Below are 24987 nucleotides of genomic sequence, written 5' to 3'. Positions count from 1 at the left end.
GAGTGCTCACTGGAAGGACAGATCCTGAAGCTGAGACTCCAATACTTTGGCCACCTCATGAGAAGAGAAGATTCCCTGGAAAAGACCCTGATGTTGGGAAAGATGGAGGGCACAAGGAGAAGGGGACGATAGAGGACGAGATGGTTGGATAGTGTTCTCGAAGCTACCAGCATGAGTTTGACCAAACTGCGGGAGGCAGTGGAAGACAGGAGTGCCTGGCATGCTCTGGTCCATGGGGTCACGAAGAGTCGGACACGACTAAACGACTAAACAACAACAACAACAAACAAAAGCAATAAACCCTCCCCACACACAGCTTAAAAGGCCATAGACTGTTTAACTACCTGAAGGCTTGGGAGAAGAGGAATGTTTTTGCCTCGTGCCTAAAGATAGGTAATGAAGGCACCAGGCAAACCTCATTGGGGAGAGCATTCCACAAGCAAGGAGCCAGAAACAGGGAGCTAGAGGCTGGAAACAGCATTTATAAGTAAGTCCAGTGCTTTTTCTGGGGGGGATGCAGGGAGACACATACCCCTAAACATTTTGTGGATTTAATACTGAGGAGCAGTATTTCAATAGGCGTAGGAAAATGAGAGTACCCCTCAACATTTTTTTTTTTAGAAAAAAAGCATTGAGGAAGTCATTGTTTAAATGCCACAGGTTTCCCACTCCTGCTGTAAAAGAAGGCCCTAAACACAAAAGTGCATGCTAGAGCAGTGATGGAGAACTTGCATCCCTCCAGATGTTACTGGACTTCAACTCTGTTTATTCTGGAAAATTGGACATGGAAGTTGGAGTCCAGCAAGATCTGGTGGACCACATGTCCCACACTGCTCAAGTTTCGAGTCTTTCTAATGCACTCTTTTCGAAGGCATTTTGGAAACTGCAGCTAGTAAAAAAACAAGGCAGACTGATTTAATATCTCACATTAGCTGCAGATAAAACACATGCCACCTGTTCTTCATGAGTTCTGGTGGCTGCTGATTGGTTTCTAAATTCAAGGTGTTGGTGCTCAATTCTAAAGCTCTTAATGGTCTGGGCAGAAGATACCAGGGACAGTGTCTCCTTCCTTACATAACTTCCCAAATGGGAATGAAAACTGTTTGGAAATCCCACCATCCATTAGAATGCTGCCCCAAGATGACTTTTTGGGGGGTTCCCCCTTCAGTTTTAGAATGAGCTTCCTAACAGAAGCTTGCCCCTTTTTACATAGGCAGTGTCTTCCTTTGCAGATTGTATTTTTACGATGTGTTCTTTTTTTTAAAGTCGGCTCAGATTTCAGCTTGTGTGTCCATCATCCGTTTTCTTCTTCAGAGTCCTATGATTTTACCTGTACTGTATAAATGTAAATTTTCCTTGTTTTGAGAACTGTTGGGATTGAAAACCAGGATTAAAATAAATGAATGAAATTGAATCCAAGTGGAGGTTAATGGGGGGTTTAAAATAGTGCAAGACATTTGACATGAGAGTTAAATGGTTTTCCTAAGGTAAAGATGGGGAACTTGTGAACCTTAAATTGTTAAAGGAATTCTTTCCCATCAACCACAACCAGAATAGCCAATGGCCAGTGATGATGGCAGTTGAATTCCAGCAATATCTGGAGGGCACAAGTTTTCCGATTCCTGCCTTATGGGCTCCGAGTGCACATAGAAGGAGGTTTGATCTGGTCATCTCTGTAGACCAAGGGATGCTCTTCCAACCTGGCGTGGGTAGATTTTCCATGCAAGTAGAGAGAATTGGTATCATCTTTAGAGGACCGGGGCTATTTCTGCACATCCATTAATTGTCAGGAGAACACTGAAGTCAAATTACAGCTTATAAGGGTATGACCTGCAATCAACTCAATTGCACAATAACAGTAAGATGTAAAAATAGCTAACACCAATTCAGGAAGAAACACACTCTTTCCCCCTCTGTAGATTCTAAAGCGTTGGTAAAAGTGATTGCGCTCTTTCACAGCATTGGTTTTATGTCCTTCACATTCATTGTAGATTTCTTGGATACCTTATTTGGGTCACTTTTTCTTCCCCATTTATGAGCCTGCTGGTAAAGGATCAAGGGTGCAGATATATATCGCTAGATATGAATGTTATTAAGGTTCAAGGGGGCAGATATGCATTGCTATTATATTAATGCTACTAAAACCAATTGTACAAAATAGTCCATTTCACATTCTAGTAGATAGAATGGGAGAGCATGGAAATACCATTAATACCAAAATGTCATTTTAAAAAACGTATTAAACTTTCCCCCCTATAGTATTCCAATCTGTGTGAGTTTTATTTTGGGTGGGATGTGTGTAAATGTTTCACTAAAGTGTTTGGAGATACACAAAACACTTTAGATTGGGGGTTTGTGCCCATTTTAATTGCCCCATTGAACCCAAACCCCTTTGATGTTATATACCTCAAACCATCTAGAGTCCAGTTCAATCATTCTCTCCCTACACCAAGGATGAGGAAGCCTTTGGCCTTTCAGATGCTACTGAACTCCATGTCAGGATGCTGTCAGCAGCTCCCGGCTGGTTGCCCAGGAAAGTATAAAGGCAAGGAAAAGTTTCTTTTTTTATTTCAATCTTTACAGAGAGAGGCTATAGAACCCAGCCTCTTGGATAATGGTGGTGTCCCAAGTGAATCTTCACCCCCTATCTCTCCCACTTCTTCATTCGTCTCTTCTACGGGTGCCCTCTATCTTTGAGCTCTTTGCTCTCCTACTTTTAAGGCCAGGTTCTGAGCGATGGAGGGTCTGGAATGCTTTCTAATGACAGCGTGTCAGCTGGGTGTTGTTCTGGCTCTTCCATGATTTCCCAACTTTCCCCCTCATCTGCCTCTGAGCTGCTACCTTCCTCAACCCCTGTTGTAAATCTATACTGTCTTCCTCTTCCTCCTCCCTGGAAGGGTCAGGATGGGGAGGGGGTCTCCACCATTTCTCCTCTGCTCAATCCTTAACAATTAGTTTTCTTTAACAGTGGAAGCGGGTTTTCAGAATATACACAGCTCTTCTCCAGGCTTTGATTATGAGAGCAAAAATTAAGCATCCAATAGTCTAGATAGAAACAACTGGGTAGTCAGGCTGATGGTTACTTGGCTGCTGAAGTTTACTGGCCATTGCTGTTGGCATGGAGATAGTCTAGGTTGAATGCAAACATGCCATTCTGATGTCATGTGTGATGTCACAAAGAGGATATGCTTTAAGTCTTGGTAAAGCCAGAAACAGTTAACAGTCAGACTGCATCTCAGCCCTGTCAAGATGGATCTCCATAGCAGGTGATGAATAGTTTTATTTGGGGGATATATTAACTTTTACTATTGGGGGAAAGATTTAGATTGGTTTGCCAGTTTGTAACCCATCAAGTTGAGGCCAATAAATATACATTCACAACTCTGTACACATCAAATAATCAACTGTATGTTTGACTTTGGGACGGATTCATACAACCACATTTCCTTTCTCTAGAAAGTTTGGAAGGTGTGTAATTTGAATGGCAATTACTCTCTGCTCCCTGCTGTCAGGGTGCTGTCAGCAGATCCTGGCTAATTGCCCAGGAAAGTATAAAGACAAGGAAAAGTTTCATAGTCCTTTTTAATTTCAATCTTTACAGAGAGTGACTATAGAACCCAACCTCTTGGATAACGGTGGTGTCCCAAGTAAATCTTCACTCCCCATCTCTCCCACTTCCTCATTTGTCACTTCTATGCATGCCCTCTGTCTTTGAGCTCTTTGCTCTCCTACTTTTAAGGCTCACCTGGTTCTGGGAGATGGAGGGTCTGGAATGATTTCTAATGATAATGTCTCAGTCAGGTGTTGTCTGCCTTTCCCATGATTTCCCAACTTCCCCTCTCATCTGCCTCCAAGCTGCAACCTTCCTCAACCCCCTGTTGTAAATCAATACTGTCTCCCTCCTCCCTGGAAGTGGTCAGAATGGGAAGGCGGTCTCCACCATTCCTCCTCTGCCTAGTCCCTGACACTCAAATATCATCACCCTTGATATATATAAACTGTGCAGCTGAGAGAAAAAGAAATTTCTTATTGCAAATCCCCCTTGGTTAGACTGTAGAAACATGAGACGTGTATATAAGACAATTTGCATATGGGGAATTATTCCATATAAATAACAACCCTAAGTGCATCTGTGCAGCAGGTTCTTTTGATTGCAGTGAGATTTACTCATGAGTAATAGGACTTCAGCCTGAAACTAGTTAGTCAATTTTATTGGAAGCTATACAATCCGGTTTCCCGCCCCGACTGCAGTAGCTCAGTCAGAAGGTGAATGACAGTGCTGGTATATTGCACTATAAATAAATAATAATGTTAATCTTAAAGAGAGGGGGAGAGTGGCAATTATAGCTTAGCCTTTACATTTAGCGTGCATAGCCTGTGGCATTTTAGAATCCATTGGTGTATGAAGGATAAATTGCATTCTAAAGCTGTTGTTCTTAGCTTATAATTTAGGCGAGAGTCACATATACGTTAAATAAAACGGAAAGAGGGGGGAATGTACATGCAGGACCAGATTAAAACAACTGGAGGCTCTGGGCTGGGAGACAATGGGAGGCCCAAACTTAATAGCATCTGACCGCGAGAAACAAAACTTTCTTCTTTTCTTTATCTACTCAACAAAAGTAGAACATTGCTGAAATTTTAGGACTGATAAAAAATTGTTTATAAATTTATAACCTTTACTATATTTGCAAAAGTATGGAATTATTGAAGACACATATAGGGGAATCATGTCTTTGTTATGACATTATGTCATGTACGAAGTCGGAACAATTTCTTTCAAGCACTTATGGATGCAAAACTATCAATTATATCATTAAAATCAGTTAAGTCACAGGTTATCATTTTCTGTGCAGAGAATGCTTAGTGCAGACAACCAATCTTGGAAATTGTTACTCTGGAAATTGATATCTTGCCAGTACAGTTTGTAACCATTAAACACAGGAGCAATCTGGGTCCCCCCCCAAAAAAAAATAATTCTCCTGGAATTTTATTTGTTACACACCTTGGGGGCTGAAATTTTCTTTTTCAGGTGAGCTTGTTTGACGTACAGGTGGAAGTGCAAGAGTTAATTGACTAGACTAAGGTCAACATCCTTTGGCTCAACGTCACAACACCATTGTGAATCTGTTCCTTGGTTGCTTGCAGGTTCACCATGTTGAAGAAGGTTTATTCTTGCCCAGGAAAAATGTAAGTGCCGATTGCTTCCACCTGGCCAGATCTCCATGGTAGCTGCTGAACCTGTAACTGGTATCTGGCCAGGATGTGATTGTCTTGGCTATATAAGGAGGGCTACACCAGCAACGTCTGTCTGCTGCTCAAAATTTCTGCTGTGTGATTCCTACCTCCTGGTTACTGCTGGACTATGTGTTGTGCATGGAACTACATTTGAACCTGCAGCCTAGATGTGGACTTTGCTGTGAGTTTTGCTGTGCAGGACAGGAAGGTGCCAAGTCTCTATCTAAAAGAGTACAGTGGTATCTTGATTCTCAAATGCCTTGGTACTCAAACGCCTTGGTTCCAAAACACTGAAAACCCGGAAGTAAGTGTTCTGGTTTTCAAACGTTTTTCAGAAGCCAAACATCCAATGTGGCTGTCGGCTATTGTTTCTGGGGCGTCTGCACCAATCAGAAGCTGAGCCTTGTTTTTCGAACATTTCAGAAGTCAAACAGACTTCCAGAACAGATTAAATTTGGCGCTTTTGTTTTTGCTATTTATCTTGCGTTTTTGTTTTTGAGGCTTTTTCGGTTAATTTGTTTTTGTGACTGTGTGGAACCCTGTTCAGCTACTGTTTGTTTGTTTGTTTGTTTGTTTGTTTGTTTGTTTGTTTGTTTGACTGCAGAAATGGATAAAACTCCCTTCATCTAAACAATAACTATCATCAGAGCAGGTAATGAATTATTATTTTTTAAAAAAAAAATATCATCTACAATACTGTCTTGTCTTGTGAAATAAAATAAAATACTTCCTGCTTAAGTAGTTGCACACATAGGCTGTTTTACCATCAAACATTGCTTTGAGTGAAGCCCGTTATTCTTTTCATACCTTTCAAAACTAGTTCATTGTGTTTGGACTTGGACTTGCAGTTATGCATCTTACATCCATAGCATCATTCTTCATTTTCCGTAAAACTAAGACACTATTTCCCTGTGTGAAAGCCTAGTTGTCCACCAGCACTTTTACTGTCCAAGTATTTTATCTGACTTGATTGACTTGCTACATGTCTCTCTCTCTCTCTCTCTCTCTCTCTCTCTCTCTCTCTCTCTCTGAAACATAAAAAATGACCTCTTCTCCATCCCTCTGGGAAGATCTGGTGAATCTAAAGCGCACATGCATTAGCAATTCAGTCCATTACTTTCAATATTGCTTTTCGGGGGTGAACATTAATATCCTGTGAATAAAATAAATGAAGTCCCTTATTCTCTAGTTCAGTACTTAATGCTGTTTTTAAAAATTAAATAACTTTTGCACATGTGGTTCTTCTGCACTTACACAAATACCAACCGCAGGGAAAATGCAGTATATCATTCTAAATGAGAAAACATAAAAGGTACCTGGAATGCTAAGAACATTACTAAACAAGAAGGATTCTTTGCAGTTCTCTTAAAGAGCCATGAATTTTAATCTATATATCCATATCAGTAAAGGGAAATTATGAAACTGATAAATTCATGCTGTCTTTTATCAGGGACGAAAAGGAGCCACGTTAGACAGCCATACATCTTCTGGAGTTGCCGGCAGTCTCATTAGTGTGCTGTGATATTCATTATATAGAACATCATAAAGATGAAAGCTTTTAAATGAGAAAGTAGCTTTCAGTTCTATCACCATAAAGCAACTATGATTTATTATTCAAATTGATATAAGTACTATGAAGGGTAAGTCAGGATGCTGACTATGAAGGGTAAGTCAGGATGCTGCAGGGAGGACTTGAAGGTACTAAGCTAGAACCCAAACAGTTTGCTTGATTGACAGGAACATTGGTGCAATTCCAGGTCTTACTATGCCATTAACACATTTGCTGACTGTGGCAAGCAATATATTCCCTGTCAAAGAAAAGAACAGGTGAACAACTGGCAATAAATTCCAGTATAAGGGAATACCCTATGACCAGTCTTTTAAAGGATAGAAGATCACAGAACATTCAATAAGAATAAACTCTGGAAAATCACATCTCCATTAATATTTCTTTTGACCAAGGTGCATAGGACATCCTCATGATTCTCTTTCTATCCAATAATGCTGTAGCCATGCTGTGTTCTCCATTAAAAGAGGGCAGGGGACTTTATTATTAGGGCATTGTAAAATGTATGGTGTGTCAGACTCACATTATTGGAGAGGGACGCGGGCAGCACTGTGGTCTAAGCCACCAAGCCTCTTGGGCTTGCCGATCGGAAGGTTGGCAGTTCGAAACTGGGGTGAGCTCCCGTTGCCTTGTCCCAGCTCCTGCAGTTCGAAAGCATGCCAGCACGCATAGATAAATAGGTGCCGCTGCGGCAGGAAGTTAAATGGCATTTCCGTGCATTCTGACATTCATCATGGTGTACTGTTGTGCCAGAAGAAGTATCTGAAGAAGTGTGTATCTGAAGAAGTGTGCATGCACACGAAAGCTCATACCAAGAACTAACTCAGTTGGTCTTTAAGGTGCTACTGGAATTTTTTTTGTTTTGTTGTGCCAGAAGCAGTTTAGTCCTGCTGGCCACATGACCCAGAAAGCTATCTGTGGACAAACACCGGCTCCCTCAGCCTGAAGCGAGGTGAGCGCCACACCCCATAGTCAAGTTTGACTGGACTTAACCATCTAGGGATCCTTTGCCTTATTGGAGAGGTCATAACATAGAAATATCATGCAGAACTTTATATAGTAAAACCTTTGAAAGCATGTGGAGGCTTACTTGCTAATATTGCTAATGCTGCAGTTTCTTCCATTCCTCTTAATTAAGGGCTATGCTTAATTAATGAAGGACAAGGGTTTATTTCTCTCTCTTGCCTTTGTACCAGGCTTTTATATCCCCCTCCCTGGATCCTCTTCATTAAGCCTCTGCTGATGCAGCAGTGCAGTTGATGATGTCATTAGCATGCATAAATGTGGACTGGGCTTGGGCCTAGTGAGATGTACCACTGCCATCTTTTTGGAACCCACTGCTTGGGATGGGTACATCAGTTCATTTTGGTTCATTTCCATTTCTCATTTGCCCCCATACCCTCCAACATCCTGCTGATCAAAATTGGGACACTTGGGGGGGGGGGTTGTCCCAAGCTCTGGCAGGAGCCAGCTGATTTTGCTTAATTTTGTGCCCAACTATTTAAGGTTTACAATCCTTGCCATTCTTTGGGTCTGATCACCTGAGCACCTCGTGGTGTTTAATGTTACATAGTATGATGCTGTCTCTGCCATTCCCATTTGTTACCTGCTTCAGTCAACTTTCTGAAGGTACACCTTTCCCCCAGTCTTTCATTGATTATTAAGAATAGACACTGTCTTGTTTACATTATAATGCTTTGCTGCATTTCTGTACCTTTCATTGCTGTTCTTGGTAGTTGGTATCAATGGTTTTATTGTCTATTTTGTGATATTTGTGCTTTTAAAATGTGCTATACACATCTTATATAATTAGACAGACAGATAGATAGATAGATAGATAGATAGATAGATAGATAGATAGCGCGAGAGAGCGGTATCAAGATAGTCTTAAATAAAGGTTTTGCTCACCAGTACTTGGGGCATTTTGCCTAAATGGCTATGATGGTGTTCCAGCTATGAACACCATCAGTCCAGTGTGATCCATCAGGAGCTGCTACATGGAGAGTCATGACATAGCAGACAGAGTGTTGGACTAGGACCTGGGAGACCATGGTTCAAATATCCACTTGGCTGTGAAGCTCACTGGGTGTCAGGAATGAGCCAGCTCCGAGCGAAGGTTTGCAGCCAACTGCAGAAAGCAGCCAGGAACAGAGAGTCTTTGATATTAGTCAGGCAGGGGAGAGCCGGCAGCTGCAGACTTCAGCTCTTCCTGACCTTGATATTCCAGCTGATAAGACAGTAGCTGAGAGCAGGCTAGAACGCAGTCAAAGCTCACCAGAAGCACAAATAGGCACGAAAGAATTCAGAGTCGGCGAATGGAAGGGTTGCAAGATAGGAAGCAAAACAAAAGACGTACGGTTCATAAGTTCAGTATCTTCTGTCAACATCATAAGGAGTCTTCAGAAGGCTCATCTTGAGTAATGGTGCCAGAGGCTTTGTTAGAGCCGTCCGGAGCTATCTGTTTGTTTTTTGCAATTAAGCCATCCTTTTAACTAGCTATGCTTACTGTGTTATCAAGCTGGGAACCTGGACTCCTGACACTGGGTGACCATTGGCCAGGCATAGGCAAACCTGGCCCTCCAGATGTTTTGGGACTACAACTCCCATCATTCCTAGCTAACAGGACCAGTGGTCAGGGATGATGGGAGTTGTAGTGCCAAAACATCTGGAGGGCTGAGTTTGCCTATGCCTGCCTTAGGCCAACCACGGCCACTTAGCCTAAACTACCTCACAGTTGTTGTGGGCATTAAATGAGGGGGGAAACCATGTATGTTGCCTTGAGCTCCTTGGAGAAAAAGGGGGGATATAAATGTAACCAATCAATATTTTCAAGAAGTGTCAAGATGGGCAGGGTATAAATAATAAAATTATTATTATTATTGGGTTTCACAGATACCAATAAGAAGGTGATTCACCCTATGGAGGAAACAGGTCTCCACAATCTAACCTTGGTATAAAGAGGAGAAGCCCCATCACATCTTTCCAAATCTGGGCAGCTGAATTATACTAATGATGAATCAATATCAATCGGATTACATGAAACACATAGGCTCCAATATCACAGCTATGTTTAAAGAACAAAGCTGAAAGGAGGTTGAAAAACTGAAGGTCTGGCTGATTTCAACTGCAGGAGAGTGAACACAAATTAGGAATTGGTCCAATAAGATCTTTATAGCCACTCCTCGCCAAGTAATCAAGAGCTTATATGCTTAAAATCTCTGTTCCACTTCCCAATTAGAAAAGAGGTAATTTTATTCTAAATCTTACTCTAAAATTGGTTCATATTACAAAATCTCATTTTTGCAGCAGCATAAGGAAAATTAGCTATATGAATAGTAATATCACATTGCCACAACCTACAAAATCACAGTAGTTTTCCAGCACAGAAATATAGTTAACATTCCTCTTACCTAGGGTCACCTCTCTCATATATGCCATTTTCATACAAATTGCTTATAAAACAAGTGAGGGAATAAGTGAATTTTAACTAAACCCAACAGTAAAGTTTGCCCTCGCAAGAAAACTATAGCAAAAAGTCTGTAAGTGAGCAGGATCCATAACCCCTTGGTTCTCAAGCCTGAAATTTAATCAAATCCTGTCTTTTTTAAAAGAGAGAGAGAGAGAGAGAGAGAGAGAGAGAGAGAGAGAGAGAGAGAGAGATCCTTTTGGGGGTATGGGGGAGGGTCTCAAATTTTAAAGCTGCCCAGCACAAAAATCCAATTTGGCAGATGATATCCATTGTGCGCCAAAGCCCCGTGACCTGCAGTTCCCTAGTGGATAATAAACACACAGACACAAGTATTTAGGTTTATAGGTTCAAATAGGCCACAACTTTATTGGTTACAGATGTGTGTGGTTTGGCTTAGGCATTGGGTGAAGCCAGGCTATATCTCGACTCCCACCCATTTGCAGGGAGTCCATCTAAGCGTAAACCACCAGTAGGGGGATCCCTATGACTTACATCAAATAGGGTTACCCTGTTGGGGTTGTGGCATGGCCCTAGCCCATGTCTGGGCATCAGACAGAATCCACACCCCTAGATCCCTTTAATAGGATACCCTTATTGAGGAAGGGCAGGCAGAGACTACAACCTCCCCTCCATCCAAACAAAGGCTTACCCCATGCCTAACCTCACTCAAGTTGTGAAAATTGCTACAAGGTAGGCGAAAACCCAATGGCTGGTGTCAATTTGCCAAGTGGGAAAAAACCCAACAATATGGCAGCCGTCAATTGTCCATAGCAAGGTCATATCAGAGCAAAGTATGAAAAGAGGGTGGGTGGGTGGGTTGGGAGATCCAGCAAAGGGTGCAAGATGAAGGCTCCACAAGCACACTGCGGTTTAAGATTCCTGTGGCCACACCTCCCACCGGCGCTGATTGGGCAGCAGGGCTACCCCTGGGCAGGGTGATGGCGACGTGGCCTGGACAGTGATGCAGTCTCATCAATCTCCACCCACCCCGCACCGGATCACTGCAGGGGCCCTGACGCCTGGCTGCAACACCGCCCACCCAAAAACGTAGCGGACCTGGTGCCGACAGAACTGTGGAAGGTACAAACCACAGAAAGAGCAGGGAGAATAATTGTTTCTGTACACTAATAGTTCTCTCTATAACAGAACAGGCAGCAATGATATGTATTGGTGACAATGTATTGTTGATGCTGTAAAGGCAGCTCAACAGCAAGGGTGAACCCAGAGTGATTCTACCTTACCTTTCCTAGGTATCTGTTATGCTCTAAGGCAGCAATCCTGAACACAAGAACCTGGCTTGGAAATTCACTCCACTTCCCAGTGGGGAGGAGTTGTGGTGGACCACGTGGCCATGCACTTCCCTCCGAGGGTGCTGGGACGAAGTCCCATGTACCCCGGAGGTTTCCAACCATGTCATTCACCTGCCAGCCAACCCGCTGGCTGGGGGGGGGGCATGGCCGGGCCCCATGTAAATAGAGCTGGATAGCTTCCTTTTGGCTCACTTCCTTGTTTGCCTAAGCCAATACCGCTCACATTCTGTAACCAATAAAGTTGTGGCCTAAATTTGTCCAATAACATTAACCTAATATCTGTGTCCTTGTGTCTTATTCATCAACAAGGGGGTGGGTGGTCTCTGGGTCCCCACATGCAGAAAGCAGGCATAAATTAAGCCAACACAAAGTTACAACAGATCCAAATTCCATTGCAGAGAAAGGGTGCTGCTAGCTGATCTGGCCCACGCCTGTCTGAGGGAATGCAAGCCTTTAAAATATAGTTTGACTTACATCACTCCTGTTGCTGGCTTCTCCTAAAACTTAAGTTCCCAGATCACGTGCTCATTACTTTTTAAAAAAGCAATGCAGAGGAGACACATTTTATGAGATGAATATGATAAGATGGAGATCAATCAAAGTGCAGATTCAAAAGTAGAACATAATCTGATCCGTGAACTGGTTGAGATGGTGCAGATCAGGTGATTCTGCATTGCTTTTTGTCAAACTGGCACTCTGTCCCTACTGAGATTGCAAGCTAAATAAGCCATGACTGCATCATTCCAAATTGTGAAGATTGTCCATCACGCTAATAGCTGGGGAAAAAATGCTTTCTGTGATGAGGATGGAAAGGGGAAAGCAATTACTACTGCAGGAGACTGCACATCACATTGAAACATAGAAGCCCAGAGTTAAAGGAAGCAGTCATTCCAAGGGCCGTCAATGTAGCTATTCTTGTGCTCATAGTGAGGTGTGTGCTTAAGTACCTTTGTGATCTGTGGCCATAAATTGGACAAGAACTGTAGAATTACTGTCTTTGTTTAAATAGTTGATTGTTACTCAAAAAGCATTAACTGCATTTTTATGCTGATGGCAAAAGACTTTATAGAGATAATTAAAGAGAAGCTTCAATTTTCATTATCTCCTTAAGCATCCTCTTTCTGCAATCCAGATTAGATTTAATAGAGCTATTTGCATGCACATTTGATTGATTTGAAGTTTTCAACCTAGAAACAAATTGCCATTGTTAAAAGTTATTGACATGCATGTCCAATCATCAAAGAGCACCAAAGGAATGCTCTGGTTGAAGCTAATGGGCAAACCATTGGTGGAGAAGCTGTGAGGATTACACGTCTCCCTTCCACGGTTTCCCTCCATTTGCTGACCTATTGAAATACCATTAGCATTCTAACAAGACTTTCCCCCTCTGAGCTTTAAAGTCGAATCAATAGCTTTACTCCGGTACTAGTCACAGATTGACTCAACTAAGTAGTGCTAAAGGGATTTTCATTGAGCTTATGAATTGCTAGATGTTTCAGCAGAGGAACGGCCAGACTGGTTCCAGACATTATCACAATCAAATAAAAAACAAACCGATGGGTTCAAATCATTCTTGCCAGACTTGTGACACACCAACACAAATGTAGCCTGCTGGTCGAGTATTGTTGACTTGCCTGACTCTACCTCCACCCTTTTGCCCCCTCAAGGAGGCAGAATAATGGGAATCTTGTTGGGCCAGTCGTAAGCCATGCCTGTTTCTTTCCAGTTCAAAATATAATTTCCAAGGTCACCATCCTTCATCTGTTTACCTCCCACATTTCCTCTTCAGGGTCTTTCTTTGATGTTACCAATCAATCACCTCTGTCACTCTTATTGGCAGTAGATCTAAGCCTCTGTCAGATCTCACAGCACATTTTAGAGTAGAGAGGGTGGTGTGGGGAAAGGAAGCAACAGACAACTGCCTGTTTTCTCATCTACTTCCCCATTGGCTCCCCTACTCGGACCTTTGACCCCAGTTTCCACAGAAAAGTGTAGTGCTGTGAAATGGTACATATGATCCCCCCATGGTATTTGATCTGTGTTAGTTCATGGATATATGAAAGTCACCTGAGGTCGTCCTCATCAGTCACCCTCATCAGCTGAGGAGCATGCATGTGTAGACTAACCCACAGACTAACAGGAGATAACTCTGGTTTGAAGGACATACAAAATGCAAGCCTCTTCCTGGAATCTTTCTTTCCCACTTATCACAGACATTTGAAGTTCTGGCTGTGATTACTCCTCTTGTGGTGAGGTCTTTCTTGACCTTCTGAGGAGTCTGTGGTCTAGTCATTGGAGACTGATGACAGAGTTGTCTCTTTGGAGTCCAGGGGATGAGAGGCAGGTGCTGGTGCCAGTGGATCCACATAGGGAAGATCTACTCCTCCCTGGATCTACTTTGCATCTCAGAATTTCTGGTCATGACAATGTGCAGGGTTCTAATTGCACAAGGAGCTGTACTCCTTGATATAGATGTTTGCTTGCTGATGTGTGGAGCAGCATAGATTTAAGGGAGGAAGTGTAGCTAGTGAGAGTGGTTCTGCTTTCGTCCTTTTCACACGAGAGAAAAATATCTAAACTAGGATTCAGTTGCCCTGATTATTTAAATATAGATAAAATAAAGATTTTTAAAAACAAACAGACATGATAAAATGTCATTTTTCTTAAGCAAAAAAGTTTTAGACACCAAAAACAAGATCCACATGAAACATTAAAAACATATCCAACACATATTTCAAGCACATGTCTATATTTTAAGGGTGTTGAGGAAGAAAGTACAGTTTCCAGGAAGGCATGTGCTTTACAGGAAGTTTAAAGGAAGTCATGTGCTTTGAATATGCATTCAATACAGTGGTGCCTCAGGTTAGATACGCTTCAGGTTACATATGCTTCAGGTTACAGACTCCGCTAACCCAGAAATAGTGCTTCAGGTTAAGAACTTTGCTTCAGGATGAGAACAGAAATCGTGCTCTGGCGGCGCGGCAGCAGCAGGAGGCCCCATTAGCTAAAGTGGTGTTTCAGGTTAAGAACAGTTTCAGGTTAAGAACAGACCTCCGGAACGAATTAAGTACTTAACCCACAGTACCACTGTATATGGTGTGGATTCATCCCAGCCTGGACAATGCCACTGACATGTAGCATGCCAAGCCAATGGCTTCAAGTAGGACCTGAGCCAATGGCTTCAAGTCACAAGAAATCGAGTCCTCCTCACAGAGGGCACGCATTGCTGTGAGCTCATTAGGACTGACCCCACTGTTTGAGTGGGTGGGAGTGATTGGATAGCCACAACAACCCAATTGGTGGTCCCTCAGTTGCTGGGCAGATCTGGCCAATGAGGAATTTTGTGTGTTAACCGAGGGACCTTTATATTCTGCTGCATGATGCATTGAGCTTCCTCTTTTCACCTTGTGCATTGGATCACCCACCCATCCTCCCTATACTTAGGGTCTTGCTATTACCTTGCTATGGGACGCAGGTGGCGCTGTGGGTAAAACCTCAGCGTCTAGGACTTGCCGATCGCATGGTCGGTGGTTCGAATCCCCGCGGCGGGGTGAGCTCCCGTCGTTCGGTCCCAGCTCCTGCCCACCTAGCAGTTCGAAAGCACCCTTAAGTGCAAGTAGATAAATAGGTACCACTTTATATAGCGGGAAGGTAAATGGCATTTCCGTGTGCTGCTCTGGTGCTGGTTCGCCAGAGCAGCTTCGTCACGCTAGCCACGTGACCCGGAAGTGCCTGCGGACAGTGCTGGCTCCCGGTCTCTTAAGTGAGATGAGCGCACAACCCTAGAGTCTGTCAAGACTGGCCCATACAGGCAGGGGTAAAAGGTAAAGGTAAAGGTACCCCTGCCCGTACGGGCCAGTCTTGCCAGACTCTGGGGTTGTGCGCCCATCTCACTCAAGAGGCCAGGGGCCAGCGCTGTCCGGAGACACTTCCGGGTCACGTGGCCAGCGTGACAAAGCTGCATCTGGCGAGCCAGAGCCGCACACGGAACGCCGTTTACCTTCCCGCCAGTAAGCGGTCCCTATTTATCTATTTGCACCCGGAGGTGCTTTCGAACTGCTAGGTTGGCAGGCGCTGGGACCGAGCAGCGGGAGCGCACCCCGCCGCAGGGATTCGAACCGCCGACCTTTCGATCGGCAAGTCCTAGGCGCTGAGGCTTTAACCCACAGCGCCACCTGCATCCCCACAGGCAGGGGTACCTTTACCTTATTACCTTGATATGCCATCGTGGGTCATCTGCTGTTGGGGCAGGGTCCCGGTAGGAATTTTCCCATTTGGCTGATTGGCCGATGCCACTTGGGTTTCACCTGCCACATAGCAAATCGTCACAACTTTGTAAGCTTTGGTGTTTAGGCATTGGTTCAAGGTGGTCTGGAGCCTCCAATGCGCAAAAGTATTCTGTTAAAGGAATCCAGGGATTCACCATGCTTTTCTCGACCCCTTTCGGAGGGTAGGGCCACACAAGAGTCCCTGGGAGCATTTGGGGTGAGCTTGAGTCTGATTCTGGACCATTGCTCCTTCACGGTGTTTACCTGTACTGATGATATGGTGGGGTCCAGTCGTCAGTGCTGCCTTGCAGGTGCAGCTAGTCAGGAACCAATGCCTAAACAAACCACTAATCAATAAAGTTGCGGCCAAAATTATGCCAATAACCTAAAACTAAATTCCATGTCAATTGTGTCTTTATTTATTGGGAAGCTCCTGGGGATTTTAACACGCAAAGGAAATTCCAACTAAACATGAGGAAGACATTTCTGATGGTAAGAGCTGTTCAACAGTGGGACAGACTCCCTCAGAAGGTAGTGAACTCTCCTTCATTGGAGGTTTTTAAGTAGAGGTTTGGTGGCCATCTGTCATGGATGCTTTAGTTGAGATTCCTTCATTGGAACCCTTGAAGCCTCTTCCAACTCTTCAGTTCTATGATTCTATACTTCTAAGTATGATAATTTCCGATCCCATCCCAAACAGCCCTTCAAGCACTGGGTTCCCTGCTGTCTTAGGTTACTCTGTCCACTCATCCTTACTGTTCCCTCTGTATGAAACTACCTTCCTGGACATAAATGCAGAACACTGTTATTCATTTCCTTCAAAATCTTTTCCCGTTGCCAAAAAGCCAAGCTGCCGATCTGTCTTAAAAGCCGCTTGTTTCTTTGGCATCCGAAAATACTGCAAAGAAAAACACCAAGCCATTTTTGGCTCTCTGCATAGTTTCTTCCAAAACACACTCACACTCCGTTGTGGATCACAGAAATGTTGTATTTGGACTATATGGATGTTTAAATATTAAAAGAGTCCCAGGGCACCTTGCAAAAACCAAACAAAAAGTAATAAAATCCACACTACTGTGAAAGAAGTTATTAAAGGTTCACGGTCCTTCTGTATGCAGTCATAGCTACCTAATGCAAATACTGCAATTCTGTGTGTGTTTATGCAGTGTGGGGACTAGGGCTTACTCTCAGGAAAGTGTGCATATGACTGTAGCATGATTTTGGACTAAGGTTGTACAGTCATATATATATATTGCTGTTGTTGTTGTTTAGTCGTTTAGTCGTGTCCGACTCTTCGTGACCCCATGGACCAGAGAACGCCAGGCACCTCTGTCCTCCACTGCCTCCCGCAGTTTGGTCAAACTCATGCTGGTAACCTCGAAAACACTATCCAACCATCTCGTCCTCTGCCGTCCCCTTCTCCTTGTGCCCTCCATCTTTCCCAACATCAGGGTCTTCTCCAGGGAGTCTTCTCTTCTCATGAGGTGGCCAAAGTACTGGAGCCTCAGCTTCACAATCTGTCCTTCCAGTGATTGAGATATATATATATATATATATATATATATATATATATATATATATATATATATTTGCTTTCGTAGATTTTCACGGGTACAGGAATGCAGGTTTTGGTGTCCTCGGGTGTCTTCCCGTGTAAAAGTTGGGGTGTCTAGGCGACGTTTCGACGAGGTCTCACTCGTCATCTTCAGGCTGGTGCTTTCGGCTTCTTGTTACTGGAACAGAGCGGGATCTCAATGTTTGAGTTCCTATAAATACTGTAGAGGGGGTGTGGTGTCTAGCCTCCAATGTTCTGGGCAGAGAGGAAGTTCCCAGGCTAGTGTGCCTTTTCTTCTTTTGTTCCTTAATTACTTGAGAGATACCTTGAGTGATTTCTTGAGTGATATCCTGAGTACCACTTAGGTGGGTCATTAGGTGTGGATTAGTTGCTAAAGTCTTTGTGTCTTGACCTCTTGAACTTTGTGAAGAGTTTTCCTGAGAAGATGGCTGTATTGCACTTAGTTGTGCTTTGGCTTGGCTTCGTGTATAGGGGCGAGCTGTGGTTTTGTGGCTTGTGTCAGCCAGATCTGTGTAGGGATTGCAGGGGGGTGCAGCATCCGGAGGTGCCACCATGGATTGGCTACTGGATGGTGTCAGTAATTCATCTGTGGAGAGGGTCTGGGTTTGGGTCTGGTGTGGTTGATTGGTGTTGGCGTTCTGTGTGCCTCTGGATCTGGTGTCAGTTTTTGTGGGGAGGGCTAATTTCCAGATGTCTGGCAAGCGGGATGTGTCGTCACGCTTGTTCATGTTGTGAGGGTGTTTCTCTATCTCGATGGCTTCCATGATTATTCTCTTGTGGTGATGTTCCGTGTTAAAGAGCAATTTGGAATCTGCAAAATTAATTTCGTGTCCTGTTTCTTTCATGTGTTGGAAAAGAGAGGAAGTTTTTTCTTCTTTTTTGACGGCATTCTTGTGTTCTGCGATACGTGCATTTATTCGTCTGTTTGTTTGTCCAATGTACGTGGCTGGGCAGACACACCTAATGACCCACCTAAGTGGTACTCAGGATATCACTCAAGAAATCACTCAAGGTATCTCTCAAGTAATTAAGGAACAAAAGAAGAAAAGGCACACTAGCCTGGGAACTTCCTCTCTGCCCAGAACATTGGAGGCTAGACACCACACCCCCTCTACAGTATTTATAGGAACTCAAACATTGAGATCCCGCTCTGTTCCAGTAACAAGAAGCCGAAAGCACCAGCCTGAAGATGACGAGTGAGACCTCGTCGAAACGTCGCCTAGACACCCCAACTTTTACACGGGAAGACACCCGAGGACACCAAAACCTGCATATATATATATATATATATGCGTGTGTGTGTGTGTGTGTGTGTTCTTCGGGTTAAGTACTTAATTCGTTCTGGAGGTCTGTTCTTAACCTGAAGCACCACTTTAGCTAGTGGGGCCTCCTGCTGCTGCCGTGCCGCTGGAGCACAATTTCTGTTCTCATCCTGAAGCAAAGTTCTTAACCCGAGGTACTATTTCTGGGTTAGCGAGGTCTGTAACCTGAAGCATCTGTAACTGAAGTGTATGTAACCCAAGGCACCACTGTATATTTCTTTTTTACTTCTGTTGAAAATTTATCTTTCTTTTAGTGGAATTCAGATTTTGGTGTAAGTGCTGCTATACTATGGCAAGGAATTGGTCAACTTTGGTTTATCTCAGCTTCTCATTTTTTCCCCAATCCTAAATTCAGTTCTCCATGTTTCAAACAAGAGTTTCCCTTTTTTAAAAAGACGCCCCCATGAAAATTCTTCCACATTTTAGTTGTGAATTTCTCCTAACACACACATTTTCCCAAAGTAACTTCCCCTGATATAATGTATTTTAATGTCATTTATTTATGATGCGTGAGTCTTTGTGCCCACTTTAGCCTAGTATACGCATTATTGTCCACGTTACTTAGCTGCAGAACTGCAATGCAAAAATCAGAGAAGTGTGAATTAGGTATGTTTTAAATGCAAACGGAATCCAGTTTCTTCTCCATTCCTAGCCATGGCCTTTTCTCAAGCTGCCCAGTAATGGTGGAATTCACATGACGGAAGCCCCCACATTGGTTTCTTCTAAGAGAATTCCATCTAGGCTGCATATTAAAATGAAGAAACTTAATTCATAAATCCTTGACCAGAAGTGGCCCATCCCAATTTGTAAAGTGGGAACATGGTGCCCTCTGCCCTCTCTGTGCCCTCTGCCATCACACAATTCCACTGGAAAGTTCCCCGTCTTGCTGAACTCAGTGAGATGGGGGAAGCATTTGGCAAGGTGTGGAAATGGTGGGGCAGGTGGGTTCCCACCTCTTGCACTTCCACCACCTGAGGTGAGTTTTTACCCCACCTCATCTGTCCTGGACAAATACACTGCTAGCTCTATGTATTTGTCCAGGACAGATGAGGCTCTGTCCTGGACAAATACACAGACTAGAAACTTAACTATCAACCTGCTCTTGCACTTCTCTGAGCTAGGAACCACACTGTGTCCAAAGTGCAGCCTTTGGGAAATAATACATTTAGAAACGCAGATTTAACATATTTAAGTACATAAAATATTTAGCCACATAAAGTACATTTGGAAATTCATAGACTGAGATATAAAAAAATACATATTTAAATACAAACGTTTAATGTGGGCATGGGACAGACTTATGAATGAACTGACAGAGAGAATAAATTGGCAATCTGTCCATCCCTATGTTCTCCACAGTATTCCTCCTGTCAGAAACTGGAGTCACACTGTAAAGCGTGTTCTCCAATAAATGAGAGCACATGTTGCGGTGTGGGCCACCGGGCCAGACCTCTTGTTGCCAGGCAGGTTATAATTGTTGCCTGGCATCATGATTGGGTAACCGGGTTGCTGGGGCAAATTGTATGTTGCAAATTGGGTGGGAGGGACCATAGTCTTTAAATATTGGTGCACTCTGGTTTCTCTTTCTCTTTGCAGAGTGCATCGGATCACCCGCCCGCCCGCCCTCTTTCCGGTTGACCTTGCTTTGCCTGTCATGGGGTCGTCTGCCTTGGCGCAGGGGCCTAGTAGGAATTTTGCCATTTGGTGATTGGCTGTGCCATTTGGTTTTGCCTACTACTCAGCAATTCGTCACAACTTGTAAGGTTGCGGTTAGGCATTGGTTATAATATGCTGGTGGTGGAGGGGTTCAGGCGGTGCCTGCCCCTCCTATTGCACTGAAGGGAATTCCGTTAAAGGAATCCTGGGGCTTGCCATGATTTCGTCCAATCCCTGTTATGGGACCAGGGCCGCCCAATCCCTGTTATGGGAATCCTTGTTATAGGACCGGGCAGGCAAGCTTTCGGGGAGCTGCTGGGGTGAGCGGCGTGGGTCCGACGCTTAGCTCAAATGACCCCCAGTTTGACTTTCTCTTCTACTGGCTACCGATCGGACCTCGGGATGTCAGTTCTGTCCCAGGCGGGGGGACAGATAGTCATAACCAATGTCTAAACAACCACTCACTGATTTTGTATTTTAATAAAGTTGTGGCCAAAATAGTGCCCAAAAACCAAAACTAAAATTACGTGTTATGTGTGAAGTTATTTGAGGGGTGGCCTGGGGACCTACACACACAATAGGCTCCTCTCCCAAGATCACAGACTTACAACATTACCAGGTAGCAGAGAAAGAAGCTGCCATTCGGCTAATTCTGTACTGCTAAAGCCAAGGCTAAAAATGGTTCCTCAGTCTAATGGAGCAGACAAGATCTAATACGAGATGAATCTCTCTGATGCTATGCTTCCCAGAAAGGCTGAAACCTTCCAATCAATCAGGATTACACAGTTTAATAATGACCCCTGTATATTTCCTGGCAGTCTTTCATCCCATGCTAATAAGAAAATATGTTCATCAGATTTATAAAAACAACAACAAGCTATTAAGAAATATTGAAGGATTTTGTCTCCAGCAAAACAAGAAGCAATCGGTTAGCAGGCAATCAATAATTTATTGGAAGAAAATCCTAACCCCCCCCCCCCCAAAAAAAAAAAAAATCCATAATGCGCTAGCTTGGATGTTGGCAATCTCTGCTCATTATGGTCCCAGGTTCTTATTTAATGTGTTTTTAGCAGTCTGACAAATTAATCACTGAGACCATATTTTTGACAATGCCATAATCACATTCAATACAAATGTGTCTTTTGGTCATAGCTGCATCCTCTCAACTATCTTTTGCAAGCAACACATGAAAGTAATGACAAAAAGGGTTCTTATTCAGTGAAGTCATTTTCAGTTACTTTCTTTGTGGCCTAAGGGCTGGGGAGGGGAATCTGGTTCATTCGGTTAGCATTCATATAGATTACTTGGATTTCTAATTTTCGGAAAACTCTGCTAATGTCAAAACATAACCAGGATGCCCTAATTAACCAAGCCTTGGATCTGATGCTCTTTATTAGAATTCCCATCTATTGGATGCTGCAGATGACCAGCCAATAAATTGACCTGAACAAATAGTGGAATAGAAATACCTAGTAGCAGTGATCCTCAAATCACACAACCACAATATTAAAGGTAGTCCTGTTCAGAGCTTCAAAAGTCTGTTTTCAAAAGCAACTATTTCAAGTTTGACACATCCAAAAAGGAACTAATTCAAGTTCATGTTTACCCTGAGTTTGGTTCACTTTAGTTCACGGTTTAGTTCAGAACTTCATCTGAATGATATTTGGCAAATACCGTATTTTTCGCCCTATAGGGCCCATAGGGCGCACCTAGTTTTTTGGGGGGGAATAAAGAAAAAATATATATATTTTCCCCCCAGGCGCAGGGCTGGGGTGGGGGAAGCCCGAGCTTGCTCCGACCCCAGCCCCCAGAACAGGCTGCTATCCGCAAGCCTGGGGAGCCCAGCAGGAACTCCCGCCCAGCTCCCCAGGCTTGTGGATATCTGTCCGAAGCCCGGGGTGAGCTCTGCTGCGCTCCCCGGGTTTCAGGTTGCAGGCTGCTGTCCGCAAACCTTGGGAGCCCGGCGGGAACTCCCGCAGGCTCCCAAGGCTTGCGGATAGCTTCCTGAAGCCTGGAGAGCGAGAGGGGTCGGTATATAAAAAAATAAACAGCATATTATTTGCTTAAAAATATTAATGTAAAAAGTGTGAGTGGAAAATGTGTACAGTGGGATGGAACAGCACACAACAGGACAGGATGGACCTATGATCAAGTGCCGGCAAGGCCAAAATGAGAACTTTTGCTCTGCAAGTTTGCAATCACATACGAGAATAAGGCCTACATAAAGGCAATTGTGCCAAAATGTGTCAGTTGTACTGAACAATAACACCGATCATGGTTTTGGCATCCTCGAGTCATATTTTTCCTTTTTCATTCTACCACATTTAGCCATGCAGCTAGGCCAGTATATCTATTAGTTGCTACAAGATTTTGTGTGTGGATAGAGTACTAGGTTTTGATCTGAGAAACGTTGTTCAAGGTACTTACCAGTCCCCCCCCCCTTTTCTCCTAATAATACCATGTGTGATGTGATTGCATAGCATTTTGTGTCCCCCTTCAGTTTCTATTATGCATTGCTGCTGGGGCAGAGGAGCACACAATCCAATCCCATCACACTGTGAGTTTACCTAACTAAATGTTCTGGGAGGAGAAAGGAGAACTGGATGCTGGGCTGCTGCTTTCAGCAGGTGCCCCGTGGTCCTAAGAAGAAAATAATACAATGCAATCTTCTTCTTCTTTGGCGATCACTCGTAGCCAAGTAAGATTGCCTTCCATAAAACACGGTTTTAACAATGATTCCATAAGAGACTGTGGAGGCCAATTCTGGACCCACACATCCTTCCACAGTGGGGACATTGGTTCCTGGGCAGGAGTTGATCTTGGTGTGGATTTGCCAAGCATGCCTTCCTCATAGCACGTTTCTCCCTTGCATCCTGAGTGCGAATGACTTCAAAGCCCATGACACCTTTGGTAAAGGCTGTTCTCCAACTGGAGCTCTCGCAGGCCAGTGTTTCCCAGTTGTCAGTGTTTATACTACATTTTATAAGGAAATCCCATTTAAGGGCATTATAAGGAAAGTGGGAGCAATATGTAGATGCCAGAATCATTATCTTTTACATCCACAGGAGGCTTTATCATAATACTGGAACTTGGCACCATCCACTGAAACTATATAATGGAAGATTCAGGACAGACAAAGTACTCCATGTAGTGCATAGTTAAAACTTTAGAATCTGCTCCCCCAAGAGGTTGTGATGACCAACAGCTTGGCTTGAAAGAGGATTATACAAATTCATGGAGGCAGGGCCTCAGTTTCCAGTGGCACCCTGTGCAGTGCCAGAATTTGGCACCCCGGACTCTCACTCTCCATTCTAAATCATAGCTGTGGCATCCCCTGTGGAGCCCCTAGGGATCCGCCTGTGCCCAGTGAGATTGAACCAATCACACTTCTCTAAATCCACCTCTGATGGAGGACAATCTTATCAATGGCTGCTAGCCAAGACAGCCATGTTATAACTCTATCTACTGTTGGAGGCAGTATGCCTCTGAATAGGGGCTGCAGGTGGCGCTGTGGTCTAAACTACTGAGCCTCTCGGGATTGCCAATCGGAAGATCAGCAGTTCAAATCCCCATGACGGGGTAGTTCAAATCCCCATGACGGGGTGAGCTCCCGATGCTCTGTCCCAGCTCCTGCCAACCTAGTAGTTCGAAAGCACGCCAGTGCAAGTAGATAAATAGGCACTGCTGCGGCAGGAAGGTAAACGGTGTTTGCTTGCGCTCTGACTTCCGTCACTGTGTTCCATTGTGCCAGAAGCGGTTTAGTCCTGCTGGCCACATGACCCAGAAAGCTGTCAGTGGAGAAACGCCAGCTCCCTCGGCCTGAAAACAAGATGAGCGTCGCAACCCCATAGTCACCTTTGACTGGACTTAACCATCCACAGGTCCTTTGCCTTAACCTTTGCCTCTGAACACCTGCTGCTGGGAATCACAAATGGAGATGATTCTGTTGCTTGTGGGTTTCCCATGAGCACTGGGTTGGCCACTGTGAGAACAGGATGTTGGATAAGATGAGGCTTAGATATGATCCAATAGGGCTCACTTCTTACGTTCTTACACTTGTTTCCTGGTAAGAAGCGACTTTGAAATGCCAGAAGAGTGCAAATTCTCACTTATTGTACAGCTAACATGCCTGGATGAATTTACAATGCCAAGTCTATCCATAGTCCAAAGGTTAAGACCATGTTAAGACCTTTATCTCCATTTGCATATTTTATAATGGCTATCATTAGCTGATAATGAGCTGTTAGCTTCCATTAGCTCTTCAAATTATTGCCATTAGCTTACTCCAAGTCCTTCCCATTCCAATGTAAATCACTATTTTTGGATCCCCTTTCCTACTTTACAGGTCACTCCCAGGAACACTTGAGTCCCTGCTTGCTGCCACCCTGGGAGGATTCCCACTTCATGCCAAAATGGATCAGCGGTATAATACGCTGGCAAAATAGAACGATGACTTTCTCTCTTGGTCCAGTAAAATTATCTTCAAATTAAATCACATTTGCAGTGCATGCCATGAAGACAAATGGAGAGCAAAATAGGAATAAAATGGTGAACAATCAATCCTGCCTCTCCCTACTGCAC

General features: G+C 43.8%; 1 long non-coding RNA gene across 1 annotated transcript; it reads left to right on the top strand.

The window, feature by feature from the left end:
• The first annotated feature begins 2696 nt into the window (after positions 1-2696).
• On the top strand, positions 2697-24966 carry LOC310848428. Its single transcript, XR_014566364.1, has 3 exons — positions 2697-3266; positions 5149-5190; positions 24752-24966. It is a non-coding gene; the product is annotated as an uncharacterized lncRNA (long non-coding RNA).
• Positions 24967-24987: the final 21 nt, after the last annotated feature.

The sequence above is a fragment of the Podarcis gaigeae genome (assembly GCF_964106915.1).
Source record: "Podarcis gaigeae genome assembly, chromosome: 7".
Classification (NCBI taxonomy): Eukaryota; Metazoa; Chordata; class Lepidosauria; order Squamata; family Lacertidae; genus Podarcis; species Podarcis gaigeae.
This window is presented reverse-complemented; position numbering and strand designations above follow the sequence as displayed.